Genomic DNA, 11,543 nt, shown 5'->3' with positions numbered 1-11,543 from the left:
TATGAAAAAAAAAATAAAAATCAAGGACTTGACCTTGCCCTTGACCTTTGATAGCATCTCTTTTGAACAGCTGTGAATACCTTTCACCATATTTGTCTGTGGTCCAAGCTCTGGGCATTGTACCCAAGCTGTCATTGCGCCTCTTCTTTCACCAGCTCCATCAGTTTTACCCTGAAGACAAGGATGAAGGATCCTGGTAAGACAGATTGATTGACTTTGAGATGTTATTGTCATTGTTGTGATATTTTAATAAATCAATGCAAACAAGCAAAACAAACTTATTAAGGGAAATTAATGGGAATGTTTTTTTTAAAAAATGCATTGAAGATTTTTGACGTAACAGTCAGGAACAATAGATGCTAAAAAGACAGCGCCGTCTGAGGATTTCCAACAACTGCTCCCTTCACAATGGAGTACATTTTTACACCCAGACAGCTGACAATGTATTGTTCGTTACCACAATTGCAGTGCCTTCATATATTGTGTTTTCTTGTCTGTCCATCACTAAAGGATAGATCCAGAGGTAAACCATAATTTAATTGAACCATCTGTTAATATAATGTAAATAAATAAATACTGTTACACATTTACCCACTTGTTGGGGTTGTGTGCTAATGACAAAAGTAATAAACTGTTAATCATGAGCTGTTGTTCTTAATTACATTGCTTGTTTTGCATTGTTTTTAAATACCTGAGGACATTCACATTCACTTAGTTTAATGTTTTTACTTCCGTTATGTCCAAAAATATCCATCACAGAGGTATTTTTTATTTTGTTCCTAATGAAACACCTGCAGCATTTCCTCACTACACATGTGAAGTGGAAGTCCCTATATATGATACCTTATTAGTGTGAAATGCCCGAGGAGAATGCCCCTTGCATGATTTAAATTAATAACTGTTTTAAAGAGGGACAGAATATGTCTTAAAACGTATAATTCTTAAATAGTTCCTTTTATAATTCTTGACAATACACCTGAAAAGTCTGCGTAGATCTACGCTCTACTGTAGCCCCACCCCCAATTCCTAGAGAGAGACAGCTGCACCACGATAAAAAGCCCTAATTTTACACCATGCAGGTTAAAAAAAACAAAAACATTTTAATCAATGAATGAAAAAACATTTGAACAATTAAATATATCTGGCTCACCATGAGCCTATAATACTATCCTTTGAATGTGATGCCCTCACATTTCAGAAGTCAGACTCAGGACATCCAGATATTTACAAGCATTTGGACAATGAGTCGACAGAAGATCATCTTCAGATTTTTCTCCACCAGACAGATTATGCCTTTCTGGTCCAAGTGAAGAACAGAAGATTCCACAGCGGTTACAAATAATGCCCATTGGAGTTTATTCACTTGCAAATATGTGCCACTCAACATTTCACCCCTTACAGCCGTTTCATGGATGAAGCTGTGCTATAAATAGCCATGGTTATCCCATGCCATTCTGCATGACAGCGCAAATGAAATTATACTGAAGGAAGTAAGGACATGAAAGTGGATGGGACACTGCTGAGATTTTAAGCTGTGAGGCCATTTTGGACAAAAGCAACGCTGCTGGAGCAGTGACTATAAAGTTATTGAGTTACAATAGGGTTCTTGATTGATAATAAAGTTCTCGAGTGATGCCAGTAATGCAAAATCCATGATACAGGTACAGGTCTGGGAACAGTATCTCAACGCAGCACATTGGTTTTTGCGTATAATGCGACATATATTTCTTGATCGTAAATGTTATTCCTGTTTGATGTAATTCTAATGCTATAATTATGAAGCGCTGTTCGGGACATTGTTATTTTGTTAGTTTTTTTTCACTTTGTCCATATGCAGGCAAGCAACAGCAAATTGTTTGAAAAGATCATTAAAAGTGAACAAAGGACCATATATGACTTCTAACAGCACCCTGAATTGTATGTTCAGCAGATATCAGTTACAAGGAATTTTCTTCCAGAAATATCTGTCCTTAAGACATATTCATATCTGCATTGTAAAAATGGTTTGGCTAGTCCCTGGCCTACTGGAAGATCCCATCTTGACAGATGTGTCACTGAAAGCCCTGCTGGCCCCTCCATCCATAGTCTTTGTCTGGGAGTTTATTTTTATCCCAGTCTAGGCAGTCAAGGCCAGTCAGGACAGTGTAAACTCATGTATACTGGCCTCTCAACTAATGTAATTTGAGTAGATAGTGTTTTTTAAGTGCATGACTAAATATGCCAATGTACTGTTCACAAGTAAATGTAACTGTCAGGGAAACATTTACAGTACAGGGCTTTATTATTAACTTTCCTTTATGAGATATGAATAAAGGCCATCTTTATTTTCTTAATTTCTATTTCTCAATATATCCCAAACATACTGTATTGCTGTACACATTTACATTTGGTCAGTGTGTGTGCACCCAGGGAATCCAACAATACCAAAACTGTAAGTACAACTTGACCCGAATTCAAACCCAAACTAAAACCCTAACAGTATCCCCCACCTTGACCCCTACCCTGTGTGTTTTATGGAGCATAATACACATTGCTATAGCCTGCAACCCAATTGGAATTTGTTAAAATTCCTGTTATGATTGATTTCAAGGATTATAGTGTGTGTGCCGTAAAAAGGTAGATTTGAAGGCTGCAGCTGCTTGTTCCATCCTGCACCTACCCCCTTGACCCCCTGACCTTTTGCGTTCTGTTTGGCTGTGTACTGTTTTCTTCTTTTGTTACTGTTGTGTGTGTTGCCTTGTCATTATCAAGGTTATTGAGAGCAGTTGGAAGAGGAGCACCAGAAGATGCAGTAGTAGTTGTAGAGGTAGAAATAGGCCTACATATCATGCATGTCATTAGTAAACACACAATATTGACCCAACCAGGATTGACCTATTTACTGATCACATTGGGCTAACAGGACCCAGCTTTTTCTTATTCCTATTTCCAAGTCATTTCAGAACAGCTGAGAAGTATTCTGAGTTCAAAGATTGTAAACTTGAACATGAACTAGATTGAGTTCATGGCCAACTTTAAAAGTCAATCAATTCCTTGCTGATACAGTGATTCACCAGGTAAGTAGGGTAGGTAAGTGTGAAAATCTGTTCTCTGCAAACGTATTACTCTCAGCTGTAACATGAATATTTCTTTCTATTTAATGGATTTCATGAATAGGATTATTTTCAGAAGAAACCATAACTTAAAATAAACAATCCAGATATTGACCTATAGGTGTTCATGCAAAGTTCCCATTTATTTTTTTCTCTTATTGCATCCTTTGACCAAAACTAATACCACAAAACTTGAAGTATTTTATGGGTCAATGACCCATAAGATACTTCAAGTTTTGTGGTATTAGTTCAACTCTAAATTTCTTAATGCCAAATGGGTCTATATTTGGTTAATTGCGGAAGATTGTACTCTACACAGATTTATAAAAAAAAAAAAAAAAATGAAAAGGGTAAAAATAGAGCTAGAATGAGTTGGCAAGGTTGGGTGGATCAATTAAATTCAGTTATGACATATAGCGCTTTGCAAACGCCATTTAACTGTAGAGGAATCAAATAAGTAAATGTTGATCACTGGCAAAGTGCATGAAAATATCATCAGGTGACATGTAAACCCTGGCCCTGGCCTTGGCTCTGGCCTTGGCCCTGGCCCTTCTGAATGTACCATCAGGGGAGATTTAAGCCCTGGCCCCGGGCTTGGCCCTGCTAAATGCTTGTGAAAAAGACACAGGAGACACTACCCCTCCTAGGCTATTTTTTATGTGCAAGGATAGTGTGGTCACCTAAAGTAGGTTGCAAACTTGGCAAACATTGTTCTAAGATCTCTAAAATCTCTGGGGGAATCAGAAGCTTTTAGGGAATGTAATTGGTTATATGACACAACCACTTTGAGTTCATTCCTTTTCTTAGGCCAAAGCTCTTGAGGCCATTGAGTCCTGGCCCACCCAGCACCACCCATGCCAAATTCACTTCAGGCCAGGATATTTTAAGAATGTGGCTATAAAGACAGAGCTGTTGACAACGTGGTTTAACGTACCAAAGATAGGTTCGGGTGATGACAGCTAGTTAACGTCTACGTCCGGGATAGAATCAATGCTTCACGGTGCAGCAGTATTGGTCAAAAGCCATTCTGGCTTCGTTATTTGTAATATTCCTGTACATGTGAACTAGTTTTTCTGTCTTGTTTATTTTCTACTACCAGCAACAGTGTATTTCAAAGCATACTGAGCATGACTCTGAATGCCGAGTGGAAGTCTGGGGACTCAACACCATTGGATTTTATAAACTTATATTAATGTACAAACATTGGGGGGGGGGGGGGGGGGAATTATAAATGCCCAGGTCTTGTCCTGCCCCTGAAAACAGTGAACTGGAGCATCCATCTTGCTAAATAGGCTGTATTATTCGTATGTCACTGGTTAGTGTAGTACAGTACAGTGCACTGTTGAAGACAGCAGAGAGAGAGAGAGATATAGGGCATAGCTACTCTAAATCATCCCCTCAAGCTTGACCTATTGGAGTCCATGCTTCTTTAAATCCTCCCAAACAGCTAAAATCAGCCTAATCCTGCTACAAATACATGTGTAGGAGGCAGTTGTGCTTTGTGTGTGGAGGGTATAAATATTCCCAAAGTAGCTCTCTGTTATGTGCAATCAATAGAACCAGAAGCAGTGTGTTAACCACGTCAAAGATCAGCTCCATAATAACTCACCATTGCAGAGGTTGACACTACTAAGGCCTGGGAGCACTACCTTGCAAACAGACACAGCTCACAGTGCACAATTAGAGAGAAGACCCTGTAGATAGAACATGTCAGGCATACATCAGCTGAGCACAAAATGTGTGGCAGAAAAAACAATGGCCATATCTCATCCCACCGGTAAGATGTCACAAATCATCATAGTAAATAAGACTGGGTCCCATATTTGTATATTTTGCGTTTGAGTAGGTGTTCCTGTAGTGCAAATGAGTTGAGTAAGATGAGCACCAGTGTCATGGATTAGATCCCCAGAAAGCTTTTCCATTTATATCATGTATGATCTACTTGTACTATAAAACGCATAGGAAGAATGCTCCTCTTAATAAATATATCTAAATGCTGCAGATTTTTTATAATTTTGCCAACAAGTCCTTGGTTTTTCTGTATGAAAAAGTGAAATAGTCTTGGTGATTACTTCACGTGTGCGTTCTTTAAGAAGGCAGCCTAGTCTTGCAAACAGACGTTTCAATGCAAAATATAACCATTCAATTATGGCAATTCATCAGCTGACATACTGTATGTGTTGCCATTTCATGCAATGCAACCTGGGATGTGACTGTGTGGAAGAGTGAAAGAAACTAGAAATAAGTTATGGAAAGTAAAGGACAATTAGCATAGAAACTCAAAACTAGAAGATCTGCATTTTAGGATGAAGGAAGACTACCATAATTTGGCAATTAGAGAATGCAAAATCAGCACAACAGCTGAGTAAAGCAACTGTCCCCCAATTTAAGTGGCCATGGCAACACACAAACCAATGTAGATGGCTCCTCCCAATGACAGAATGAGGGTTGGGGTGGGGTGAGGGCAGAGAGCAGAGATTCATCCCCTAAAATGCCTACATTAAAAAGAGAAAGAAAAAAGCAAATAATACAAAACCACAAATCAGCGCTGAAAAATATCTTAAAAATATTTGACAATATATTAAGTGACATGTCTGACATGTTAAAGGCAGGTGATGGGAATGTTTGCCATTACACATTATTATGTTAAACTTCTACCCTGTTGAGGACGTATATAAAACTTTAGATCATAGAGTAACAACTTAACTCTTATTATACAACATGGACTTCTCTGTCCTCCAGCAAGGACTCTCCCACCATCTGGATGGCCATTGGTGTGACATTCCCCTGCCTTGTCACAGGGTGGCAGCAACACCGCAAAGGTGGGAAGTTGGCGACTTAAGGGTCAGTTAAGACACATGAGTTAAGACTAGAAAGGCATGGTGCTAGCAACAAGGTCACATTCACTTACCAAGGAGTTCAAGTAGCCCAGATAGAATTATTGCCTACGCAGTTGTCACTTCAGACAGAGGTGTAGAGTAGATTACTACAAATATAAATGGAGTGGGGAATGTTGAGAAATTGCAGCCAAAGTTAACAAGGCTTCCTATGAGCAAATGTGTTGGTAATATGTTTCACACCAAGAAGTGATAATATGACCTCATCATTAGAGTCGAAGAGAAGTAATACTATACCACATGAGTTGCATATGGTTGCTGGATTAACAGTTGCTTCAGCAATTTAGAGGTGGATTCTTAAGACATCTCCATGTCCATTCTCAAACAGTCCTCAGAAAGTAGAACCGTGTATGAACTATACTTAGTGCTATCCTAGGCCTATTTTATTATCTCCAACATGTTTTCTACATTTGCCTACAAGTCCAGCCATTAGCAGGCACCTAATATGGACACTGATGTTTGATGCTTAAAATCTAACAGCTGTTACTATTCACTTCCTCTGACCGTAAATTAGCTAATGTGTGTATATCATGTATCATAATGCAACAATCATGCTGACATATAGTCAATTATATATTATATATCTGTTGATGATATTAGACCAGTAATGTATTTTTATGTTAACCATTGTTTTGGGCATATTATACATCCACAGGGGTGAAGTAGGAACCTAAATGTATATTCTATTTATGTATTCTATTTTAAATCTTAAATCGTTATGCACTCTATCCCTGTTTTAATGTTCACTTTATTTTATTAAATGCACCCTATCTTGTGTTTTATGTGTATTTGATGTCTATTTTTATGTGGATCACTGGGCATGTATATTGTTTGTGCACATCATTTATTCCCTGTTATACACTTTAAATTTAAGATGGAAGCCCAACTTTCTTTGCACTGGCCAATAATGGTGTCTTTGGTGTCAGAAAGATTTAAGCTACATGATTAAAGCAATATGCAATTCATCAACGATATTACTAACCGGCGGTATGTTTATGTTGTCACAGACTGATAAAATCAGACTGGTAAAACAACATAACTGTAGTTATATTACCTCTATTATGTGTGTGTGTGTATATATGGCCATTTAAATAGTTTACAAGATCAGAAAATGACATTGTTGTAACATATACCCTCCAGATTTGTTTCTTTGTTTATTGAGTCATTCTGTTCTTCTATTTAGAAGATCAAATATTAACAAACAAATATGTGTGTCTGTCTGAACAATCATTGCAATTTCAAAGTTATAATAACTGGTCTGAGTCTGCCATCTACTGGCAATTGTAATGAACAGTTAACCTTTAAAGAAGTGATCCTTTTGGCAAACTGCAGGCCCTCCTTACTGAGATGTTTTTTTTTTTTTTATCAATGTAGCTTTTAAAACCTGACTTCCTTCGTCACAACACTAAAGGAAAACAAAAGCAGACTTACACTTGAGTCAAGGTTTATTGTTTGACTCCCATTGATGTCTGGTCTATCAGGTAACCCCTTTCCAGTCAGGTGACTGGTCTTAACCAATCATTAGGCTACCATCATATTATCGTTAGTATTACTTCTTTAATTAATAAGTAGTATTACTAACTATACGGATCAACCCTTCCACTTGTCTACCATAAATGCCCTCTTTAATCCGAATGATCATTCATTTTTGCTTAACTGTTAATAGGTCCTTACACTAAATGTGAGCTATACGGAGCTATACTGATACTTGCTCACATTATGGTAAAGACTTATAGGACATGAGTATACAACCATAGCTCAGCTGGTAGTTCAGTGTTTCCTCTCACACGAGTTAGCACTTGAACTGCTTAAGTGCTAGATTGCTTTGGTACAGCAAAACAAGCATAGGCTAATGGTCATGTATTTTAATCATGATAGTTGTAATATGAACATAGTATTCATTTTGATCTTTACAGCCCCTCTATTACACTTAATGCTATTGAAAAGGTACCAGCAATGTAAAAAAAACAGATGGTTAAATTAACAAGACAATTAAAAGAAAGCAGGCAGAAAGAAACAAAAATCTCAATAGGAAATTAACACATATTGCAGTTTTAGGGGAAATAAATGAAGCACTCAGTGTTCTTCTGAGGCATTAATTGCAGTGAGAGACATTCGGCGGGAGAGACTACTTACCTGATGCCAACACAACTTCCACGTCTTCTGCTTGTAGCATCAATTCAGGGGGGCAGAGGGGAAATGAAGAGATGAAAAGGCATGATCTGATCTCTGTGTAGTGATTATATACTGCATCCACATAACAATGAGGGAGAACGGTAATTCTCAGATGAATTCCAATCCATTTATACACACGCCTAAAATGACAACACTTTGCCTCTGGTTTAGACCACCTCAGACACTCAGATCACCACTCAAATGGATACTTACATCATCTTGGGTTTTGTTTTCACAAGACATTCATAAGACAGTTATTGGTTGTTTCATTTTCTCAAGCATCTTAGGTCTTTACACAGAATTGCCTAAAAAATGTTTTAACTATAAAGTTGTGTTAACATAAAATATAGTCACATCTATCACAAGAAGAACACAAATAACAGAAAATGTACCATTGGTTTTTAGTAAGAAAGCAGACAAAAGGCCACTTACTTGATGTGGTGCCTTCCGTGCTTCCGTGCTCCGCTCAACGCTATTCAAACGGTAGCAGCTGCTAAAGAAAGCCATGAAGTGATTGGGTTCATCGGTTTGTTAATGAAACACAAAGTCCCAGAGCAGCACAGCTACATTTACACAATAAGCCTCTCCAGCATGTTGTCACTGTGATGGACACTAGACTAGAAACAACTAGGCTGCTATATTTGTATTTTTTCCAAATAAGAATGTTCCACTGTGGAGGAGAGATCAGGTATCACATTTGTATTGAACCAACCAACCCACTATACCACAGATGTAACTACTTCAGAATTTCCTCCTCCCTTGTCTGCCAGTAATATATCACCTTCCCCAGGGATAATACACTCCACGGTCTGTGAAATCTTCCTATCTTACGCCATGATCCCTTGTGTGCTACATTTGAAATTCTTGGCAAAATGATGAAAGGAAGGTCACACTGTGGCACCAGTCTAGAACTTTTCTGCTTTGAGAGTAGCTCATTTCATAAGGTCAACATATTTTTTCAGCTGAATTTATTTTGTGCGTTTAAAAGGAAATGGACAGGTTTGTGAAAATGGTTAAATTCCACACTTGTTTTAAGCCAAGTATTTATTACTGTAGGCACTTTTTAAATTGATTCTTGATGCCTGCATACAATATTGTACTGAGTGACACAGAAAGACCGGTGCTGTGAATTAGCGATCCATTAATGCTAAGCCAATTCAAAAATAGAGCTAAACAATAGCAGCTGCCAGGAGAATCATCTTACATCCCTTACTGACGGCAAATGTGTTAACCCCCTTGTGTATTAACAGTTGAAAATCCATTCCAAAAAAGCAACAATGCAATGAGTCTACAGACATCTGAAGATGCATTATGAAGCATGTTTAAAGTAACCGGCTGTAGGTCAAAAGACAACTGGCCTCTATTTCTATGTCTGGGGCACATGGACACAGATGAGCCTGTACTCATACTGCAAGGACACAAAGACTCAAGAAGGGCTGATGCCTGGGATGTTTCTCCCACTCCATCACTTTAAGGGTGGAGAGGGATATGACCACAGCTGTCTTTGCAACAGAGAAGTGTAATCCCTTGGATGTTTTGTCTATCCGTAAGGCTTTTATTTCTTTGTAAAATGTAAAACGTGCAGGCCTTTGCAACAGTACACGGGTGACATTTTAAGGCTCCCTCACAGCTAAATGAAGCATCTCTATTGTGCTAGGGGACATTAAAAATTTGGGATAGCCCTAAGCTGGAGGCAATTTAATGATGTGACCTTGGGTCCCTGAAAATCAGTAGCTTATTCACAGCTTTTCACTAAAAGTCTTTTAAAAGCCCCATTGAAATATTCTTGTCCATGTCATCCGTCAGTAAACCTTACCAAATGTCCTCTCCAATGGCTTTTTCCCTATTTAGTACGGAAAACATATAAGAATGTTATAAAAGTAATCATATGTATGGTCAAAATGTTGTCTGAAGTACAGATTTCTGCTGTTTGATACACAACCAACATACAAATATTCAACAAAGTTAAACGGTCATGCATATAACATATACTAACTAGTAACTAGAAATCACAAAGAGGAAAACAATTGCACAAATCATAGTTTGTCAATGTATGTATATAGTATACTGTATTTATGCTTTTGTATAAATATAGTTTCATTATATTTCATTGCTTTGCTAAGCTATGCTTGACACACCCTTAAACTATAATGGCTTGAACTGTCCAAACACAACAAAGTGTCATATCATCTGTAGGCTTCTAATGAGCTCTTAAGTGATGCTGTGCATGATTTATCATCGGATAAAAATAATGTCACTGTTGAAGTAGGAAGATGATACTTGAAGGAGATGCTTAAGCAGCCACAGAGGAAATTCATGACCAAGTAGAGAAAAGGGACCCTGCCGGGGAAGCCCTTGTGCCACTATAAAAAGAGCTGCCGCCCCAGACCACTCCAGCAAAAGGCACAGAGCAAAGGTGAGTGGCGTTTGAGTTTAAGTTAGAGATTTGATTGTTTTGTGCGATCACACAAACCTTTTGTTATGTAGCTATTTACTGCATTATACCAATAGCTAGTTAAAAAGGTAGTGTTGTTTGCCATCTTATTGCTAAAGGAAACAGCTTTTTGATTTATTTTTTAAATGCTTTTAGTTTAAACTCCCTGAGCCTCCCTTTCTTTTAAATCAGACATTTCTTGTCTTTTTCCAGTACACTGAGGCTACAGAGAAGGTCTCCGGTGACATCAAACAGGGTAATTTATGATAAAATATCAGGACTGTAAATATGAATATGAAATGTATGGGTATTGAAAAACTATATAGTTTAATCCTTCTTTGATAAAACAATAAAACATTGGTCAGTTTTCTATGGCCAGCATGTTTTCATGACAGGAAACAAGACACATTTTCCTCTTGTAGGTAAACTAGAGTTCTCTTTACTTGTCATGTTCAGAACTCCCAATACACACGACAGGCAGATGATTGCTATGATTGGTTGCACGTGTCCTTGTCCTGATTGGTTAGGTCTCAAAGGACCATTTCATTCATTCGACTAAGACACTGTCTTCAGTATGCGGCATGGGAGAGAACAGTTTCTTGTCACAGAATTGTCAGAAAGATTTGGTCAGATATGAAAAGAGATTATCAAAATCTTGACCCTATCTTGAATTATAAAGTTGGTGTTGCAGATTAACACCCAGGGCTATTGTGGAAATCAGCTGTAGAAGCGAGCATTAGTCATAATGTGAACTTATTTAGCTAAAAACAATATAGTAAATATATTCATTATAAAAGACAACAATGCCTGGCATGTGGAAGTTCGGAATCAAGCTTCTCATTAGCAAATCCTAAAAGAAATGGATAGATTGAAAAGATAGATAGAATTCAGAAATTCAAGATTTCACAACTTAACCTACAACTTGTATCTGACCGTAGAGCCAAG

The sequence above is a fragment of the Sprattus sprattus genome (assembly GCF_963457725.1).
Source record: "Sprattus sprattus genome assembly, chromosome: 10".
Classification (NCBI taxonomy): Eukaryota; Metazoa; Chordata; class Actinopteri; order Clupeiformes; family Clupeidae; genus Sprattus; species Sprattus sprattus.
The sequence above is the reverse complement of the archived record's forward strand: the minus strand, read 5'-3'. Positions refer to the sequence as shown.